This window comes from Fistularia commersonii, chromosome 5, assembly GCF_037954325.1.
Source record: "Fistularia commersonii isolate RoL2024-O1a breed Wild chromosome 5, RoL_Fcom_v1.0, whole genome shotgun sequence".
Taxonomy (NCBI): domain Eukaryota; kingdom Metazoa; phylum Chordata; class Actinopteri; order Syngnathiformes; family Fistulariidae; genus Fistularia; species Fistularia commersonii.
In genome coordinates this window covers 6628407-6651270 of record NC_141288.1, presented here as the reverse complement: position 1 = coordinate 6651270, position 22864 = coordinate 6628407, and the positions used below count along the sequence as shown (strand labels likewise).

The 22864-nt window shown below is 44.1% G+C and overlaps 1 protein-coding gene across 3 annotated transcripts in view; it reads left to right on the top strand.

Annotated features, from left to right (window-relative positions):
• syt1a (synaptotagmin Ia) overlaps positions 1 to 22864 on the top strand; it is a 237515-nt gene that overhangs the window by 117041 nt on the left and 97610 nt on the right. Inside the window, exon 2 of one of the 3 annotated variants that reach the window (XM_086146649.1) lies at positions 10490 to 10658. The gene's annotated coding sequence lies outside the window, so the exon portion shown is untranslated. Of the gene's footprint in view, positions 1 to 10283; positions 10659 to 22864 lie in introns of those variants that run through there. The other 2 variants (XM_086146648.1, XM_086146650.1) reach the window with 2 other exon arrangements.

Sequence of the window (22864 nt, the reverse complement as noted above, 5' to 3'; positions counted from 1 at the left end):
ATTTGTCTACGTATTGATGAGAAAAAAAGATAGTAAACATTTTTTGAATATTATAAATATGAGTAGACATTTGGGTGCAGCTTGATGTGCAACTCACAAATTACAGTTTGGAGTAGAGGCCAAGGGTGGACATTTTGTTTGTTAGTTTGTGAGGTATGACGGTGTTGAATGTATAGCTGTAGTCCACAAAGAGCATGCTGATGTAGGAGTCTTTATTTTTTAGGTGGGAGAGGGAGTAGTGGAGGGTGGAGGCTATGGCGTCTGAGGTGGACCTGTTGGGCCGGTATAAAAATCGCAGGGGGTATAGGGTTTCCGGAATGTTGTTCTGAATATGGGCTAGCACCACTCTCTCGAAGCACTTTATGGTGATCGGAATGAGTGACACTGGTCTGTAGTCCTTCAGGCAGGTGGATGGGCTCTTCTTGGGGAGGGGGACGATGGTCGTGTTCTTGAATTAGGTGAGGATGGTGCTCTGGTTGAGGGAGAGGTTTAAGATAGCAGTGAGAACATCAGCCAGCTCATTGGCACAAGCTCTGAGGGCCCGCCCCGGGATGTGATCCAGTCTGGCTGCCTCGCGGGTGTTGATCCCTCTCATCCAGTCTGATGATATTGTTGGGGAGTGAGAGGAGTGCGAGGGGGGTCGGAGGTCCCATTGTGTGCGTGACTCACCTCTGTGTAGCGGCTGGGGTTCTCAAAACAGGCTCAGATGTTGAAGTTGCCCAGCAGACAGTCTGCGGAGATGCCGATGCTGGTGGTGGACTTCTAGTCCGTGCTGCAGGCCTTGCTACATCTGCCCAGGGTCAGCATTGGAGTAGAAGCCATCCAGCTTCTCTCTCTACAACCTCCTGGCCGTACCTAGCGGCTTTGTTCTCCGTCTCATTGCCGGACCTAAACGCATAAGAGCAGGCATGCAGCATGTGGCATACCTGACTGTAGGGGCAAGGCTTCTGGTCGGGGAACTTCCCGACTCATATTGGGGGAACAATGTTGTCAACACACAAGTGCTGGTTTACGTAAAAATGTCCGCTTAGCCCCTATTTGTTTATTTTAGTCACTCAAGTTATGGCTGCACATATAAAAAAAAGGATGATTTAATGGCATTAGGGGAGTAGAGAGAGAATTTAAGTTGTCACAACTTGCTGATGATACAGCCGTATTTTTATCCAATAGGTATGAGGTTGGCAAGGCGGTCAAATGCATAGAAACATCCTCAAATGTATCAGGGCTAAAAATTAACTTAAACTTGCCGTTATTATTCCCACTGAAGGAATGCAACCTGTTGGAGATAAGTGGTATTCCTCTTCAGGATACAGTCACATATCTGGGAATCGACATTAAGAAAAACGAAAAATCTCATAACAACTTAAAGTCCAACCCTATAATTGAACAAATTAGGAACAAGTTTAATATGTAGTTGATGAGGGATCTCTCACTGAACGGTTGGGTTCTGTTGTCCAAAGTGGAAGGAATATTGTGGGCCATTTATGTGTCCTTGATTTTAGAAATGTCGAATGTCATATACAAAAAATTGATAGGGTCTTATTCAGTTTCTTATGGAGGAATAAATGCCTCTATCTTAGAAAAGAGGTCTTATGTAACATGAGACAAAATGGGGGTGTGGAGGCACCAAGCTTTGAAACACTGAATAATACCTTCAAAATTAAATGGATAACAAAACTAATGAATAAAGAAGTTAATATTTAACATGCTTTTCCGAACTTCATTTTTAACTCACTCGGAGGACTCAAATTCCTGTTAAAATGTGACTACAATCCTGATAAACTTCCTATGAAATTGGCAAATTTTCAGAAGCTGGATCTGCTGGTATGAGAGATGTTGTACAAACATCATTTTTCACCCACAAATTGTTACCTTTGGAATAACAGGAGCATTCAGTATAAAAAGAAATCGTTAATAGTATAACATCTGGGTCGACAACAATATTGTTTTGGTTGCACATTTCTGAAGGTTAATGGTCAATTGTTTTTATATAAAGAATTTATTGCCAAATGTGGTTTTGCTGTTCCACCAAAAGAATATGACACAATCTGTAGGGCTATCCCAAGAAGTGGTTTGCAACTGCTTATTGGCTCCACTGCAGGACGTCATGTGTCAGTGCTGGACAAGATCGTTCTGGGAAGGGTGGATATAAAGGTGGATGACAAAGGACAAATGTCCACATTAAAATATTAGGACTCTTTTGGTGGGTAAAAACTGTTCCTACGACTACACTTTTTTTTCTTCTTTAGATAAGGATTTACATTGGAATAAAATATGGCTGTCCACTAATAAATTCTGTCTGCACCGGTTGCAGACAGAATTCAACCGGTGCACACAAGCTGCACCGGTTGAAGTCGCCAGCCGCAATCGTAACGGCATCAGGGTGCGTCGTCTGCGGCGCACTGATGACGTCATTGCACTTGCCCAGTGCTGCCGTAGAGTTAGCCTGCGGCGGGCTAACCGCGGGGGACTGTGCCACTTTTCCGGGGAAGGAGATAGACGTTGTTGGGTGGCGCTGAAATACAGGAGGCTCCCAGAGGGTACTGGTGTGGTGGATGTCGGGAAACAGACCAGGCGACGAGGAATCGGCGCTGGTTCCTGAAGAGGACGTCAGTTCGGTTTGGTGCTAGAGGAAAGGGACGCAAGGAAGAAGTGTACATCGCCCAGATACATTGGATGAACAGACCCCGCAGCAAATTTATCCTTTGCTTGTGTTATGATGATCGGACTTTAGAGACTGAACTATTTTCCAAAAGTGTGGAAAAATCTATATATTTTTGAGACATGTCAGTGCAAGACGAACATAGTGTACTGGGGGATGGAGAAGGGATGAGGGACTACAAGTTGATATACAAATGCAAATCCGCGGGTTAGCCACAAAGCAACAAGAAGTCATGACGGCGATATCCTCGTTGAACGCTGTACCGTCTCGGTCTCGATGTGTTTATGTGCCAAGAGAGCGTCATTTTGCACCATTCAGTGGAGACACTGATGGAGATGGAAAGTCAGTGGATTAATGCAGTGAAAAGGTTGAACGAGTGCTTGCTGCCAGAAATCAGTCTCCCTTTGAACAGTTCGAGTTTGTGATGTCACTTTTGAGAGGGTCAGCTTTCGAAGAGGTGAGGTTATGTAGAGATGAAATAACCGATTAAATCAGTTTGCTACCTCAGGGAAGCTTTTGGAGACAAGTTAGTGCCTCTCATCTGCTACAGAGCTTTTTTAGTTGCAAACAGAAGGAAGACGAAGACATCCTGGAATTTTTACATGCTTTATCACAGTACTAAAACAGTATCCCAACTCACTTCCTAATCAGAAAGTAGTCTTCAGGGACGAGTTTGTAGAGGGGCTGAATGATACCTCCTTGATGCAAGAGCTACATGAATAGTCAAAGCTCATTCTGGATCATTTTTGATAGCAATAAGAGAAGCAGCTTTCTTGTGGGTCTCAGAAGAGCCAGCAGTTAGCAAAAAGTGTGCTAAGAGTAAAATCAAGTTTGCAGCCGAATAACAGCAGATGCAGAGTGCACTGCTGTAACTGCTACAGAGAAACCACTGTCTCTGGAAGGAAAAGTATGAGTGGCTGCTGCTGAGTTTGCACTTTTCATCCCCGACACAATGCCCCAGCTGCACATCCACGTTAGACTGCTCAGACGCTCTCTATGTTTTGCATACCTGTGTTGTTTGAACAACTATTCTCTTTGACGAAGCTACCAAAACATCACATGGGCTTGTGATAAGCATCTTCACTCAATCCTGAGGATTCCCTCAGATCAGAGCCTAACCCCGAACCTTGATGAACTTGTACAGAAGATGAGACACCACCATGTACCAGGCTCATTCTTAGACAAGTGAGCATCAGAGAGCATGAACGTATTTTTGTTTTTAATTCAGTTAAATTTTTACATTTGTTTCTACAAGACATCTGATTTTTCTTTGAAGAAAGTATTGTTTTGACTCTGTGCCATAGATTTTTGTATTTTTATTTTATTGTATTTTATTTATTTATATTTATTTTTCAGTTAATGGACTTAGGGGAAATTGCAGATAGGAGTCATGAGAAAGAATACAACTAATTTGATTTATTCATTTTTATTTTCTCATTTTACTATTTGAAAGCAGTAATTGATATGATCATAGAGCAGCACGATATTGCATTTTTACTTTATAATGCATGCAATTTCATTTATGGATTTAGGTCTTGGTTACAAAGGCTATGTTCAGTCAGTTCAGTATGTTTTAATAAACACTGAACTAGTCCAGCCCTCGGCTTGTAACAAATTAGTTTTTTTGGCTCTCTGTGTATTTGACTTTTACATCCCTGCTAAAGATGAACAAGTTGACAGTAAAGCTCAGTCAGTCTTAGATAAACTTGACTTTGGAGGCATGGTCAAAGAATGAGCCTCTTTGCATACTTTACTGGCATAGTACATTGACCTTTTCACTCATGATGATGATGACCTGGGGTTTACAGACAAAGTAAAACATGAGATCAGGTTGATTGAGGACACTCCTGTCACACAACCTTATAGGCGTGTTACACCCACCCAGTACAAGGAAGTGCAAGATCATGTTTCAAAGTTGTTGAAACAGGGCATAAACCAGGAGAGTGCCAGCTCATACAACCCTGTGGTTGTGGTCTGTAAGTGTGATGGTAGCACACACCTATGTGTGGACTACCGGAAACTGAACCTGGAAACCAAAAAAGATGCGTTCCCAATGCCTCGGATCCATGAGAGTTTTGATGCGTTTGAAAGGTGTAAAATACTTTTCCACCATTGATCTTTCCAGTGGATACCACAGGTGGTGGCTGAGGAGTGTGATAGGCATAAGACTGCCTTCACAACTCCATTTGGCCTATCTGAGTATTTGCAGATGCCCGTGGGTGTTTGCAATGGCCCTGCTACTTTCCAAAGGTTAATGCAGGCGATGAATGACTTGATTTTTGAGATAACATTGGTATATCAAGATGACATCTTGGTAAATTCACCCTCCTTCCAGTCCGACCTAGAGAGGCTTGACATAGAGTTGCACCGACTCAGAAACGCTGGCCTTCAGGCAAAGTGGGGATAGTGTAATATTCTTCAGAAGGAAGTTAGGTTTAGGCATCAGATGGGATTACAACAGATCCCTCAAAGTTGGGTTTGTGCAGTTACTGACGTCGTTATTACATTACATTACAGTCATTTTGCAGACACTTTTATCCAAAGCGACTTTCAAAAAGTGCAAGTCGGTCTCCCAAGTACCAGTAGTCGGAAGTCAGAAGTGACATCTCAAAACCATATACATGCATACATTCCTTTCTTGTTTTTTTTTTTTTCCCCTTCCTTTGGGGGCTGTTGGGGGCTAAGTACGATTAGTGTGGTAGTGCTCGGTGAAGGGGTATGTTTTCAGCTCACGGCGAAAGATGGGCAGTGACCCCGCTGTTCTGACCTTTTTCAGTAGTTCCTTCCACCACTGAGGAGCCAAGACCGAGGAGACCTGAGACTGGTTCAGCCGGGAGCCAGGGGCTCTGAGTGATGGGGTGGACAGTTGCCAAGAGGTGGCAGATCAGAGGGGACGGGTAGGGTCATGTGGCTTGACCATTTCCTGGAGGTAAGACGGGGCTGTCCCATTCAATGCCCGATAGGCGAGCACTTGGTCTTGAACTTGATGCGGGCGGCTATTTGGAGCCAGTGTAGGGACATAAGAAGGGGATGTTGAAGGATTTTCAAAGATCGCTTCCTCCTCGCATAATGTGGTGAATAAGTGTCGAGATCTGAATAGTTCAGCTGAGGCCAACCGAAAGCTAAGTGCATAATGGGACACTGACTGTTGAAAGGCATTTTAGATGTTGAAGAAGAGGCTGCAAAAGAGACTTTACTTGCCTTTTATTCGTGAGATAGATTGAAGTGGTCAAGGTCTTGGAGCTATCCTATACCAGCAGCAGGATGACACGAAAAGAGTGATTGATATTCAAGCAGACTGCTATGAAGTGCAGAAGGGAATGACAAAAACTACAGCAGCATGAAGTTAGAATTGCTGGCACTGAAGTGGGCGAAAGGGGAAAAAATGTAGGGGATATCTGCTTGGTTCAAAGTTTTACAGTAATAACTGATAATAACATATTGTGTCACCTTAAGAGTTGTTTGCAGATAACATTGTGATCTGTAGTGAGAGCAGAAAACAGGTAAAGGAAAAACTAGAGAGATGGAGGTATGCTCTGGAAAGGAGAGCAATGAAAGTTAGTCGTGGCAAGACTGAATGTGTCAGGGTCTCACAGCAGGGTTCAATTCGTAATCGGCGCCAGCTGCAGCAGCGGCCGCTAATCAAGATCCCTATAAAGGGCAGTGGCACGCTCTGCCTGGCGCGGGGGAATTGCGGTTATCCCCATGACCGGGCCTAGCTGTGGTTTCTGGACTCACCCCTTCGCCATGTTTAGCCCCATGACCCCCTTGTGGCCCAGGCCTCCTCAGGACCTTCGGACCCTGACCCCGTGAGATCCTGCCTTGACCCTGTCTGAGATCCTGCCTTGACCCAGCCCTGCCACCCTGCCTGGGGCCCTTCCCTGCCTGGGCCCCGTCCTGGTGAGACCCAGCCTTGTGCGACTGTCACGGGGCCAGGGAATTGCCAGCGACACCCTACCTGCCTGTCAACCTAAATAAAGCGCTTCAACCCAGATTTCAACCTTGAAGGTGTGGTTCCCTGCCCGAGTCCGCCCCATGCGTTCCGTGACAGAATGAGAGGAACTCAGGTTGAACGGTGAGGCTACCGGGAGTGGAGATCAAGAGGAACAGCACATGTTAGATGTTTTGGAAAGGAGGTCAAAGAAGCTAGATTGAGATGGCTCAGTCATGTACAAAGGAGGGATAGAGAATATATTGGTAGATGGTGGCTGTTATTGGAGCTGCCAGGCAGGAGGTCTAGAGGAAGACCGAAGAGAAGATTTATGGACGTAGTGAGAGAGGATATGAAGGTAGCTAGTATGAGAGAGGAGGATACAGAAAATAGGGTTCGATGGAGAAAGATAATTTGCTGTGGCGAACCTTGAAGTGAAAAGCTGAAAGAAGTCACCTTAAGAGTGCAAAACTTGCCATGGAAGAGAGATGGGTGTTGCAGTTTATTTTGATTGTGTGACCATTTATAATTTTATTTGGAGGAGGAAACCCCTTGAACCAGAGTTTTTCAATGCAGGGGTTAATTGTTGTCAAGCAAATTATTACAAGCAAGTGTGTGTCAGTCTATTGCTCGGGGAGCAACACTGACCCTCCCAGGCTTTTCCAAGGAAGAGTTACAGACAATACAGAGTCAGACTGCAGCACTCAGTGTTTTTCTTACATTTTAGAATCAGAAACGTCCACCAAGTTCAAAGGAGAGAAATGTCTTTCCAGAGGTGTGAAGTCATTGTTAAAGCAGTGGAAATATATTAGATAAAGATATGGATTGTTGCACAGGGTGTGTGAAGATGTACTCTATGGAGTCCGTTTTCAGTTTCTTGTTCCCAATTGTTTGCAACAGATCATGGAGAGTGTGCATGACTCCATGGACCATCAAGCCGTTGAAAGCACACTTCACTTGTTGAGGCAAAGAGCATTTGGATAAGAATGCACTGACGTTTAACAGCGCAAAACTGCAAGTGCTGTATTTTAACCAAAATACAGCATCTTAAGATTCACCCACCTATGAAGTCATTTGTGGCATGTAGACCACTAGAAGTGGTAACAGTGGACTTTACGGTCCTTGAATTAGCCACAGATGGTAGAGAAATGTTTTGGTGATCATTGGTGTGTTCACAAAATTCTCTCAGTCTTTTCCCACCCGGGATCAAAAAGCAGAGACTACAGCAAAAGTGCTGTCGAGGGAATGGTTTATGAAGTATGGGGTTCTGAACTGTGTCATTCTGATCAGAGCCGTTAGAATCAGTTAGAATCAGAAGTCATTGCTGTGCTCTGTAGATTGTATGGGGGAAGAAAGACACGCACAATGGCGCATAATCCTACTGGTAATATTCAGTGTGAGTGTTTCAGTTGCACACTACATGAGTTGATGCGTACACTTCCAGCTGAGAAAAAGAGGCATTGGCCTGACCATTTACCAGAGCTCGTGTATGCTTATAATATGACCCCACATGCAACAACCGACTATTCCCCGTATTATCTGCTTTATGGGGTTGAACCACGTCTTCCAGTTTATGCACTTCTTGCAAATGACGTCATGGAGACAAGAAACTTGACTGGCTTCCAGTTCATCAACAGAGGTTGAGAGATGCTCATGCTAAGGAATATGCAGAGCAGAAAGCTGAGCAATGGATTGCTTTTCAAAGTGAAAAGGTGTACTGTCCAGAAGTGTACATAAATCAGTATGTGTATTTGAGGCATAGACCTCCAGAGTGCAACAAAATACAAAATGCTAGGAGTGCAACAGTGTAGTCTATTGTAGACATACCGAGAACCACTTATAATTTTCAGCCTGCAGAGGGAGGACCTGTAAAAAGGGTAAACAGGATGGACATCCGACCATGTGGTAATCTGCCTCTGCGAGTTCCCAGAAAGGAGGCAGAACCAGTAAGTTTGCCGACAGTGATCAGGGACACAGAGACTGAGCCAGAGAGGTCAGATGAAGGGCCTGGAGAAAGGGTAATAATAAAGGAGGTAACCTTAAGGTTAAACCAATGATCTGATGCAGAGAATTCAACCCTGAGGGAATGATAGCAAGTTTCAGTGACTCTTTACTGTGAAGTAGGTTCAGTGTCTGAACTGAAGGAAATGGATATTTCTTCAGTTGACTAGGAAGAGCCAGAACAGGTAGAGTCCAGACTCCAATAGTTTGTCAGGGACAAAAACTTTTTGAACCAAAGGTCAAAGCCAATACCTGCTCCTCACTGGAGTAAAAGGGTAAACGCTGGAACTCACTCAAATGTGCATCATGAGCCCAGATCAGTTGTAGACTCCATGCCTATGACTCCTGCTGTGTTGTCAAACATTGTTGCCAGTCAGGGAACTGTGTTGTTCAGAGAAGTGCTGAACGAGGTTAAGTTACTCTGTCATTGAGGGTGCTGACAGTTAAGCAGGGGAGAATGTAACCAGGTGGTAAATCGTGTTGCTGCTGGTGCATTTTTTATGTTGCCAGGAGGGGGCGTATTAGCGATGGCATGGTCATACTGTCACAGTATTTCGAAGTTAAGAGTGAAAGGCCAGGAGGTTCACATAAGCCGTGCTCAGACGAACACCACGGACAGGGATGGTGAGACAGTTTAATAATCCTGTAAGGGAATTTTTTGGTAAAATAAAACACTTTGGGGGGAAGTGATGCTGTTTACTGTAAAAAGCCACTTTCTGTTTGTTTGATTTTGAGAGGATTGCTGATGGTAAAATACTGCCCGTATGCCGCCAATGCTAAGCATTCGTGTGCTAAGTGCCCCGCCTTGTGTTCCTTTTTTTTTGTGTGTTCTGTTTCCTTGTTTCCTTTGTACATATATTGTAAATTGTTTTTAATGTTTTATTTTTTTGTATATTGGGAAATAAAAGACACTAAAAATTAATTTGAGAATCCAGTGTGTGCTTTTCCCTGGCCTCAAAACTATTAACAAAAACGCCAACATTTTTACAGCTCATGCAAGAATTATGGCTGAAATACACATCACAATGACGACAACAGCAACAATGTTACGAACAATAATGATAACATCACAAGTGACAACTACTGTCATAACGACAGCAGTAACAAACAACAATTTATAAATAACAGCCGTAATAACAATATCAGTAACAAGAAATCATCTTCAAGGCAGAAAACATTTGCATAAACTTTACTCCGGGAATGCCCTTGACAAGCAGTCGGAAGGAGGAGGAGGATGCGTGCACAGCGTCTCATGCGCACCAAGGAGACCCAGGGGAGGGGAGGCAATGGAGAGAATGTATCAGCATCCTTATGTAAAGTCCCTGATTCAGTTTTATAATCATCATGTATTTTCTTTTATTTCGAAGCTTCATGATCTTCTTCTCCTTTGGGCTTTCCCCCTCATGGGTCGCCACAGCGAATCAACCTTCTCCATCTATATATGTATTTTTCTGAACACGTCGTGCGTGCACGGCTAATATTTATTTTCGCGGAGAGTGGGTGGATGCGTGCATGTGTGTGGAGTGGGGGGGACGTCAGAAAATAGAGAGTTGGGAGATGGAGAGGATATGTGCGTTTTGTCTGACGGAGTAAGTGAGAGAGAGAGAGAGAGAGAGAGAGAGAGAGAGCGAGAAGTCGGGGGAGGGGGCTAGAGTAGGTGGGCGGGAAGAGATGAGAAAGGGAGTGAAAGGGAGAGAGCTAGAGAAAGAGGAAGGGAGGGAAGGGGAAGAAGACCCAGCCTCTTGCTTGTCGGAGCTTCTGTGGACCCGGAGTGTGTGATCGAGGGTGTTTTCTTTAGCCGTCGCGCCCAAACGGTGGAGGGAGAAAGAGGGAGGGGGTTGGACTATCTTCTTGAGTATTTGTCTTACCTTCCCTCCTCTCCTTTCCTTCCCAAGGATCTCTCTCTCTCTCTCTCTCTCTCTCTCTCTCTCTCTCTCTCTCTCTCTCTCTCCAAGCAAGAACTTGAAGCGGAGTCCCCCACACCCCCTCCCTCCTCCTCCTCCTCCTCGTCCTCCTCCACCTCATCCTCCTGAAGAGGACCCAGGGACAACAGCCTGCAGCCAGGTAAGACCCTCAGCCTGCACTTGGAATCATCACACCATGGAACACTGCTACTGTGCGTCCGTGTGCATGTGTGGTTATTTGAATGTCAGTAAATATGGCTCTCTGTATGTGATGTGTGGGTGAGTTGGACAGTTAGGTGGAGGAGGGGCTGGCACTGTATTTTGCTGCTGGAGTATTTACAATAAGAGTAATTGTGGAAGAAGAGAAAGTCAGATTATCCAGATAAGAGAGTTTAGGGGATGCCTGGAGGCTCTCTGGAGCGGGGAGCTTCTCCTCGAGTCACTTTGTACCTTCATATTCTCACCTGAGGTTGACTTCTGATTACGGGGGCTGAGGTTTTCTTCATTACCGTCGAAATCTAGTATCGCCTCGAGAATTTTGACTGGAAATTATGGTCACTGTATAATTGATCTACTTTAAAATATGACATAGAACTTAAATTAAGATTGGCAATTCTCTAGTAATTAGACGAGAATTTTAAAAATAATGAATAAATCCTTTTTTCAAATGTCCACAAAAGGTGTACTTTGTTAAAAATATTCAGAAATTAAATTAAACAAACAAATAAATATGGTTAATTAAGAAAGTATAATCATACCTATATTATCTGAAAGGACATCTTATTATGATTAAGGAATTCTTGAAAAAAAGGAAAATAGACAAAGCTGCAAATTCTCTTAAAAATTACGACGCTGGGTTTAAAAATCAAGAATAAAAAAAGAGATAGTAATCCTGGTACAACTTCGGACCCACATAGAACTTTCCTGGAGTAGAGGAAGAAGGTGGTTCCTGAAAGTCCTCACTCTCAGCCGACACTTCTGGCCTCCAAGACAGCTGCGTGGACACAGAGGAGCCCTCCCCCTTTTGCGGAGGGCGAGACCATGACGTGTCGGCAGGGTTGATGCAGCTCCCTGGCCATCCTCACCCGGTTTAATGACAAGTTTCTACTGTAATGGAGTCGCTGCTCTGCCCTCCCAGTTGTTTGTCATTTCCCCTTTGTCATGTCTTGTCTCTCTCTCTCTCTGTGCCCTCATTATACCAGATTCAGCTGAAATAAACTAGCCCCCCCCCCCCCCCCCATTCTCTCCCATTGCCGACGTACAGTAGAATTCCCTCTCTGATTAAACAAAGACGGACTAGGAGGCCGGGGAGGGGTGGGGAAGGGGGGGCTGAACAAAAGCTCTCTACTCCACCGAACATATTTTATTCCCCCTCCTCATTTAGAAACATGAAAGAGGTGAGAAGCGGAGCTTCAAATAGCCGTGTCTGTTGTTTCATGCCAGTCCCCTAACCCCACCCTCCACCCCCCCCGCCTAAAAGAGAAAGAAAAAGGCAATTTGTTTGGTTTTTCATTCCACCTCCACTCCTTTCTTCCAGCTCCTTGCAAGTCCTTTATTCTTCTATCAGGTCCAGTTAATCCTATTCTCATCATACACTGCCGCCCTCTGGCTCCTGGATATCTGTATGAAGGGGGTGGGGGTGGGGGGAAGCATCGCTAGCTTTCTTTGTGAGGTCATTTATTTATTTATTTATTCTAAAATCAAATTTTGTCGTCTGAGAGGACCGTATAATCCCATTTCTTGGAAAACGACTGCTGTAACAGGCATTGCCTCCTGATTAAACAACTTGTGTGTGTGTGTGTGTGTGTGTGTGTGTGTGTGTTCTCCTGCAGCATCAATAGTTAATGAGCATCACATTCTGTATTTTTTTCTTCTTTATCTAATAGCCGCCTGGGTTTTGAGAGGGCTTGTACTGTACAGCAAAGCGGCGACACAGTGACTTTCACATGACCTTGACCAAGGTTGTTAGGCGGCGAGTCTAGCGAAAAAAATAAAGGTCACGAGGATAACGTTCTCCCGATTATCAGCATTTCGCCGGAGACCCGTTGGTGCCTCGCATGGTGTGTGTGATTAGTTCTGACCAGAGCAGTCCGACTGCCAATTCTCTCGAAGCCCCCCGGCACTGCTCCTTCCGGTCCACTGGACGCGGGCCACTCTCCACATGACTCATTGCCTTTGCCTGCTCTGATTGGCTGGCTTTTCTACTCCAGGGAAAGACAGAACGGACAAGGGGTCAGCATCCTGTGTGCGGGGAAGATGGTGCTGTTGGGAGGGCGGCGGGGTCGGCCATTCTTTTCACACGTCGGCCCGTCGTATGAACTTTCACAATGTGACACTCTGAATGCTATAAAGCCGCATGCATCATGGAAAGAGCAGGAAGTACTATTTTATTCTTACGATGGCTGAAAGGTAGTACATGTGTTGCGATTTTGATTTACGTCCTGAGGTTCCCCTTGCCTCCTTAACACACACACACACACACACACACACACACACATACACATACACACACACACACACACACACACACACACACATACACACACAAACACATACACATACACATGCATAGTGCATCTCTGCAATTTTTTTCTGTCAAACAGATGTGTTCAGCCATCGCTTCTTCACTGCTAATGCAGTGACATGTGACAGAGAACCCCACCTCCTCCAGGGAGGCTGTTCACTTCCTACACAGAGACCCAGCTGACACCAGGTCCAGGACTGTTTCTCTCTCTTTCTCTATGAGGGGAGGCTGTGTCAGGACCAGGGACAGAGCTCCTGTATGGCGGGTTTAGCAGAGCTTGAAATCAAAGCCTCGTCCCTTGTGCAGGGGGCGTTGCTGTCGGTCACACTTTTGTCTCCACAAGGATATTTTTTGATTTTTGTTCATTCGACCTGAGACCTTCTGTTTGCCTCTGTTAATTGTCAAGCTTTGGACTTATACACATTACAATTTCTTACACCCAAAACCTGATTTTTATTACCCATAGAAATGCTCATGTCCTCTTTCCAGCTTCCTTTTTCACCTTAGTTTGACCTGGCTAGTACTTAATCTGTTAAGAATAGATGAAATATAATAATAACATAATATTGTATACCAATATGTATTGTTGTCGCTCCCAGGCTAAATTTGCCTCACTCCGCCAAACAAATCGTTGTCATTAATCTGATTGTTTTTCTGTCATTAATCTGAGGATGAGCCTCTTCAGACATTAATGATTGCCTTTGATTTTGAGTGTGTGAAGTTTATCATTACGGTTAATTTCAGCATCCTCGCCGTGTGATCACAGGAATACAGTGTAATCTTAACCACGCTTGCCAATGTGTTTTAATGGGAAAAAAAAAAAAAATAATAATAAAAAAAAAAAAAAAAAATATATATATATATATATATATATATATATATATATATACACACACACACACATATATATATATACACACACACACACACACACATATATATATATATGTTGATATAGTATTTTACTTGCTTTCTTTAATTACAGCAGGCGGGGGAAGAGGGAAGGGTAAGCTGGGAATATACCGACTCTATAAGGACTGGCAGATGAAACCCTTCTGTACATTTCTTTTTGATCTTTAGTTATGGAGAAACCATTTGACGACAGTCTTTTACACACACACACACACACACACACACACACACAGACACAGACACACAGACACACACACACACACACACACACACAAACACACACACACACACACTGGCTGTCTGTATGACATTGATTTTGTTCATTGCTACATGTCCTCCAAGTACAGATGACCTCCAGGCCCATCCACCCCACACCCGACACAAACAATAAAAGCAGAACAAGTCTTGCCCCTGCTGGGCATCTGCTATCACCAGTGGACAGCAAGCTCCCCACCTCCTTTCCCCATTACTCCTGGACCCCTCCCCCACCCCCATTGCAAACATCTCCTAATTGACACTGCTAATAACGAAGCAGGGTCATTTGTATATGTACACATTAGCATAATTGAATAGGCAGCGGCTAAGGGTTCTCCGCTGGTGTGTTAAGTGCACCAACCAGGAGCCACTCATTCGTTCAGACCTCCCCCAACACACAACAGGTTTGTGTTAAGGCCCAGGGTGAGCCTTGAAGCCGGCCGCCAGGAAGAGACGGGACCTGTCGGATGGATGGACTGAAGAAAGTTGAGGGATGGATGGGTGGGTGCTGAGGGTGGAGAATTTGTTTCCCATACTGGCGTGTTGCAAATGCCGTCATTGTTACAGCGCCATGTAAATCAGCACGCCATCTGCCTAGACCTCAGTGGAAAAAATAACCCCACTTGCTTTTTTTTTTTTTTTTTTATCAGTGCATCTGTGGCTCTGCAGTTGGTTGTGTATTCACAGGAGACCTCTGGGGGTAAAAACTGACAGCAAGCAAGCCTTTCTCTCACTCTCTAACTCTAGCTCTGAGGCCAAGTAAATGCAAACTCCAGAGTATCACTAGATATTTTAATTGTTGCATAGCAACAACGCAGTATCCGTTTTTTACCCAGCAGGCGAAGAACAAAAGGAGAGCACTGATTTTGTGTTTTGAAGAAGCAGGATAAGAATTGACAAAATGACGTAAAGGGAGAAAACACAAGAAAACGTGATTTTTTGGGGGGGGGACCTAGTCCTGAACCAACCCTATTTCTTTGTTACCAGTGTAAGTTTTTGACCTTCGGTTTACAGCAGAGGACTGTTCTTCTCACTGGCGTCCCCCTTTGACAACAGATTTACGGTGACATTGTGGTGTGTTCAATTGTCAGCGGGCTTGTGTCGTAAATTAAAGCCTCCGATAAAAGGGAATCCAATAAAATCCTCACATCAAAAATCTTCACATCAGCATCTCAGATCAATTCTTGTTCAGTTTAATTTTTTTTCTGCCAAAATCATGTCTTGAATATAGGGTTTTTCTTTCCAAGAAGGTTGGAGGTTGTTCCTTCTTCCCTCCTCAGACTGTAAATAATCCCAGCTGTAAGTTCAGCTCTTGGGGACTTGACGGTTCAATCACAGCCCTGTGATTGCTTCCCAGAAACAGAGGTTTGTTGGCGTGAAAACAGACGAGAGTCAATTTTTCTCGACTCGTCAGATTGGTTAGTTTTCAGGTTAGTACTGGGTCAGGTGTTAATTGATGTGTTTAATGATTTGACAAATGTGAGATGAATCAGTTTACTTGTGAAATGGTAGGGGAAATATAAAATATGGCAGATTATAGTATATTGACAATCGTATCAGTTTTATTTACTCATTACCTGGACTCTTAGATTTGACATTGACTGGCTTCAGAGTCCATCAAGGCGCCATTTCAGCCTTTAATCCATATCAAAGCTTATAGAAATGAAAAGGCCTTGTAATTTCCCGGGTCAGAAATACTATCAGGAATGATCCAAAATACCAATGTGGCATAAGTCAAATGTTACTGTGAGTCAAATTGGGATCATAAAATCGTCCTTGTACTTCTGAAAAAAAAAACAACTCACGTTAGCTCACTGAACCCTGGGGAGCTGGGTATCTTAGCCTTAAAATAATTAAAAAAAAAGATCAATAAATGGTTGTAAAATAAAATTCCTAACAGTGATAAATTAGAACAAAACTGCTGCTATGTCTATATACGCATCCCAACATTATTTGTTATTTAATGTTGATAATATAATACTAGATATCTAAGGGTCACCCTTTGACCCCAGGAGGCATGAGTGAAAGTCAGCTGACATTTCAACAGGGAAAACAGCCGGCAGGGTAAGGTGAGTGTTTATCGTCTTTGTGGCATTTCAAATTAGGGTTGAACTAATGTAAGACTCTCGATTACGATGGCGCTGCTGGCCGGAGAGAAATCCAGGGGGTTTCAGTGGATGAGGAAATCTTCAGCGATACAGCTCACTTCCTGTCTTCCTCTTGAACTAAAATCAATTTCAGACTTGTCTCTGTAGCCCCTGTAGATTAGAGAATTTTTGCAGCCTGGTGTCCAGTGAAACAATGGCAAGGACAAAACGCTTTTGTCTTTGTGCTTCTCGCTGAGGCGCATGATTGAAGGCAAATAAAAATAATTTAATTCCCAGTGGGTGGCACCTGGTGTATTTACAAGCGTCAGTTTTTTGCTCAGTAACCTCAGGGTCAGTCTTACTTAACTGCAATTAAAGGATCTATCATGTTAAAAGGCAGCAATCGCTCATCTTCCATGTCGATTTGGGAGTACATTATCAGCCTCCCTGTAGCTGAGAGCCAGGCTGAGGGAACAAATCCCATTTCAGGACCAAGGGTCTGCTTTCGGCTATTTTGGAAAATGTTTAATTCCTTCGCATGTTTCCAGATTGTGGGAAATTCACCATTAGTCATCATTTCAAATCTGGCGCAGTGGTTAGTGCCTTAGCATCCCAGCATAAACAGGGGCCTGACAAGGGGCCTTTCTGTGGAGTTTGCACATACTCCCCATGTTTACATGGGTTTCCTCTGGGTTCCCCGCTTTCCTTCCACAGGCAAAAAACATGTAGTCGGTTAAATAATTAACCCAACTTTGAATGAGGCAATGAATAGCTCTTTCTATATGTGACCCTGTGATTGACTGGCAACCCATCCACCAGTGTTGGCTGGGGTAGACCACCTCCCCATCCCTGTGTGGATAATGAATGAATGAATGAAAAATAAGATTTTACCGGCACTATTACCAAAACCTTGATCTCTTTTTCTCATTTAATGCATTATAAAATAGCGAAGTCGAAATCCAAACTAAGTTACCTGTAGGCCTATGGAGTAGGCAAAATTAAATTAACACTTGGCGATATGGTTAATTATTTCAAGAATCTTAAGTATGTGCAGGATTTCCCTATACTTGTGTCATTTATTTTTTATCCTGTCCCAGTGCAAGCAGCATTTCTTGACGTCTGTGGACCGGTTGTGGAAAACAGCCCAGTGCATTAAATCCAACACACGGATCCCCATAGCTAACGGCTGTGTTTCAGAAGTAGACACACATGCACAATCACCTACAGCTGAGTGAAGTCTCCGGTCATTAGCTCAGAAGCAGTTTCTTTTCTAAGCTGTTGCACATCATTAATATTGAAGAAAATAACACGAAACAACACTTCATACTCTCCTACTGATTGAGATTCGCATATTTTGCAACAAATGCAAAGACATTAAATGTGTGGTACACATTTGGACGACTGGGCACAGGAGAGACCACCTGGCTCTCTGAGGGGGGCAGTGGGGAAGCAGGGCAAGAGACTTGAGGGAACAAGGGTGTTGCCCGGCCAAAGCTCTGTCCGGTTTAGTCCGGCATGGACTAAAACACAGTACGGACAATTCATAAACAGGTCAGAATGAGTTAAAAAGATTTTAACAAAGTAGACCAAAGTAGACACCCCCCCAGGTGCAGGATAAGTTGTTTAGAAAATTAATGAATGGAAATCATCCTGACCTGCTCCTCCTCATGGTAGACTGAGAAGTCTAGGTTTGACTAGGCTTGTTGTAACTGAGTAGGTGAATCTAGACCCTTAAATCATCCCTTTTGATATATTTGAATAAATATCTTTATATTTCTGTCATATCAAAATCCCAAACAAAACTCAATAATCTATGCTCAGTGGTCGCAAAGCTGCAAATATAATCTCTGGATCTTCTCTTGGACCCTGCAGTCACCAAAGTCCAAGAGTCAAGTCCTGGTCGTGTTTGTTTTGTGTCTTTGCTCTCAATCAGCAGGGAAATATTCAGCTAGAACAATCAATTGACAAATCAATTGATCAATATTTTGATCTATTCATATCAAATTACCATGGTACGATATATGTGGAACTAGCTGGCTTTTATTTTCTACTGTCACCTAGCCGAGCGTTCAGATGAGAGATTGGATGGTAGAGAGGGTGGAGGCATAGTGCCATGGCATGGATGGTGGGTTATTTTTCAATCAACCCACAGGGGACAGAACAGAGAGAATCATTTTATATATATAGATAGATATTTATAATTATATATATATATATATGTAAACATACATATACATTTTCCTGAAAGTAGACAAGATGCCGCCTCAGAGCGGCACTGGCCCGTGTCTCCCCAAGCCTGCCTTGGAGGGGCACAGAGCAGTGTCTCCCTGAGCCGGTCCCAAGCCCAGATAAATGCAGAGGGTTGCGTCAGGAAGGGCATCCGGCGTAAAACTTTTGCCAAAACCAAACATGCGTGTCAACCATAACCATATCATACCAGATTGAACAAGGACCAGCTAAACAACCACCGCCATTGGTACCGATGACCTAAAGTGTACCAGTGGAAATTGGGCTACTGTAGGTCAAAGAACAAGAACAAGAAGAAGAGGAGGAGTGCATGTTTGGAAGCAGAGAGAGAGGAGGGAAAAGGAAAGAGCCTGGGACTGAGAGTAGGGACTTTGAATATCTGGACTATGACAGGAAAAGGTGTAGAGTTGGTCGACACGATGCAGAGAAGGAAGGTGGATATACTGTGTTTCCAGGAGACCAGGTGAAAGGTAATAAGGCACTGACAAGAAGAGAAATGGAGTAGGAGTTATCTTGAAGGAGGAGTTTGTTAGGAATGTTCTAGGGGTGAAAATGACATCAGACTTATGAGTCTGAAACTGTAATTGAAGCTGTGATGCTCAATGTTGTTAGTGTCTATGCCCCGCAAGTGGGACGTGAATTTAAAGAGAAGGAGAAGTTCTGGAATGAGTTAGATGAAGTGATGCAGAATATTCCCAGAAATGAGAGAGTGGTAATTGGTGTAGACTTCAATGGACATGTTGGTGAAGGCAATGGAGGGGGTGAAGAAGTGATGGGCAGATTTGGTATACAGGATAGGAATGCAGAGGGACAGATGGTGGTAGATTTTCCAAAAAGGATGGAAATGGCTGTGGTGAACACCTTTGTGGTGCTATGTGCTGGAAAGGAGAGGAATGAAAGTTAGTCGCGGCAAGACAGGATATATGTGTGTGAGTCAGAGGAACTCAGGGGGAAGAGTGAGGCTATGGGGAGGGGAGATCAAGAAGCTGGAGGATTTTAGGTACTTGGGGTCAATTGTCCAGAGCAACAGAGAGTGTGGAAAAGAGGTGAAGAGATGGGTCCAAGCAGGTTGGAATGGGTGCAGAAAAGTGTCAGGGGTACTATGTGATAGAAGACTATCGGCCAGAATAAAAGGAAAAGGTGTACAAGACTGTGGTGAGACCAGCGATGATGTATGGCCAAGAAATTGTTGCAATGATGAAAAGACAGCAGGCAGAACGAGAGGTTGCAGAGGAAGATGTTGAGGTTCTCTTCAGGAGTGACCAGGATGGATAGGATCAGGAATGAGTCTATCAGAGGAACAGCACATGTTAGATTTTTTGGAGAGAAGGTCAGAGAAACCAGACTGAGATGGCTCGGTCATATACAAAGGAGGGAAAGAGAATAAATTGGTAGACGGATGCTGGAATTGGAGCTGCCAGGCAGGAGGTCTCGAGGAAGACCAAAGAGAAGATTTATGGACGTAGTGAGAGAGGATATGAAGGTAGTTGGTGTTAGAGAGGAGGATACAGAGTAGCGTCAGATGGAGAATGTTGATTCGCTGTGGCGACCCCTGAAGGGAAAAGCCGAAAGGGAAAGAAGAAGAAGACAAGATCTATCTTTTGCAATCAGAGTCTGTGACCTGAGCACTCATACATACACACACACACACACACACACACACACACACACACACACACACACACACACACACATACACACTCACACAACTAGACAATGAGAACCCACGTTTCTCTTTAGGAATAAAAATCTCATTGTGGATTTTAGAGATAACGGCACATCTTACAGATCAGGTCCTCCTCCTAGCCCGTGCCCCTCCTCGAGACCCTACATGCCAGTGTAAATAACCTCTCCAGGTCCTGATATGACAACCCCTATCCTTCTTCAATCCTCTTCCTCCATCCCAGGAGAAAGAAATTACCCAGGTTGCAATGAGAGAGAAAAAGAGAGAGAGGGAGTTGGTGAATTTCGTCTGTTTGCGGCTGTTTTTCACTATGAGCACATAAACCATTTCCACTAATTCGACATCATATAAAGCGGAATGGTAGTCTTGTCACGTTTCATCACACAGGAATTCAACGTCTCAAACAGAAGCCTCTTCCACTTCAAAAGTTCACATGGAGTGTTAGCTCTTCATAACAATGCTCTGAAACTGTTCCTTTGCTCGTCACCCAGTTCTACGTTGCCCCCTGATGATCCAGTATAGGCCATGTTTTTGCACATCTTACTGAGAATGTGACTATTTTTTTGTTAATTTGCAATCACCATGCTGGTTGTTCTCCCAATTCATTCATGAGCGTGCTCTTCTGATTGTTTGGTGAATGGTGATTGACGAATAATAATGTGCTTGTCTGGCAAAAAATCAACAGTTTGGGGGGTTAGGGGTGGAGGTCAATTGTTTGCAGCGGCTAATTGGAAACGAAGCACAATGTCAGTCAAATTATTTTGTCGTTTTCTTTGTGTGGACGAAACAAGCCGAGGGTTTTCAAGGGGCATTTAGTGAGATAAATCGGTTGCCCGTGGCAGGGGAAAGAGAGCAGCAGAAGGAAGATCAGTGACACCATCACATCTCCACTTCCTTCCCTGCATGACCTGTGGCACCTCCACTGCCTTGCCTCCCATTGACCATCAATCAAGCTCGGCCCTGGTTTGGGTAAGACTAAATGGCACTGAGGAGGGAGCTGAGCCGGTAGTTGCTGTGGGCGATGCTGGCATTGTATATCCAGACTTCTACTTGTAATTGTGATATCTGTCTTGGCTGCAGCCAATCGGATGAACAGAAAAATGTTCTGGGATGCATTTAGTTCCATTTACTTTTATCCTTGTAAAGGCCAATTGGGCATTCAAGGACTCCCCTGGTCAGCTTCTTGGTCATTAAAACAAACCAGTTTGTCTGAGTTTTGGATGCAAAAAAAGCCAAAAAATCGATTAATGTATCGATCTGGGTCTGTATCCCTCCGCCCCTCCTCCTACTGTCTTGTATGGGGAAAATCTCATGTCTGAGTTCACAGTATCAAACCTATCGTTCCACTTCAGTGCCGCAACCTGTCGGTTAGGGGGTGTGACGAGCGCTGACAGTGCCGTGTCGTGTCCTTGTTGCTCGCGCAGGCGTGTTGTGCGTCTCTGTGTTTCTTGGGGCTGCTGGGAGCTGCCTGAAGCCTGGGGGGCTTTGGAGGTCAACGGGTTTCCATGACACAGAAAAGTGGAATTTGCAGGAAACTTGAAAAATGTGGCTAAAATTCTTCAGAAGACTGATTCAAAAGTGATTAAGATTTCACTGAAAATAAAATCTTGAAATAACGACATCATGAAATTAATTAAGAAAATAATTTAAAAAAATGAACTAGAGAATTTAAACTGAAATTTTCTAATATGTAAAAAATTCTGATTGGATCACTGATTTCTGTCTTATCCTGAGCATTTAAATTTAATTTAAATTTAATTTAAATGCTCACATTAATACAACATTTACTAGCATTATACAATGTGCCAGACACACACACACACACACACACACACACACACACACACACACACACACACACACACACACACATACACCCACATTATATTTACATTACATTACAGTCATTTAGCAGACACTTTTATCCAAAAAAACTTACAAAAATTGCAATTCAAAAACCAAAGATCCAAAGTACCAGTAGTCGTTATTCAGAAGTCACCACTCTACCAAATGGCCATCTCACAACCATATGGGAAGCAACCCCGCTGTTTTGACCTTTTCCGGGAGTTCGTTCCACCACTGAGGAGTCAAGACCGAGAAGAGCCGAGACCGGTTCGATCGGCAGCCAGAGCCTCTGAGTGATGGGGTGGACAGTCGCCTAGAGGTGGCAGATCGGAGGAGTTGAGTAGGCACATGTGGCTTGACCATATCCTGAAGATATGACGGGGCTGTCCCATTCATAGCCCGGAGGGCGAGCACCAAGGTCTTGAACTTGATGCGGGCTGCTTCCGGGAGCCAGTGAAGGGACATAAGAAGGGGAGTCGTGTGGGAGACTTTGGGACGGTTGAACACCAGGTGGGGTGCCGCTTTTTGAATAAGCTCCAAAGGCCTGATGGTCACCGCTGGGGCACCGGCAAGGAGGGAGTTGCAGTAGTCCAGACAAGAGATGACTAGAGCCTGGATGAGTATCTGCGCCATATCCCCCATGAGGAATCTGCGAATCTTCTTGATGTTGTGAAGGAGGAATCTGCAGGTATGTGCGATTGCTGCGAAGTTCGCTGAGAATGACAGTTGGTTATCTAGGACAACCAACCCAGGTTTCTCGCAGTTGGGATTGGCCTTACACACACACACACAGACACACACACAAACACACA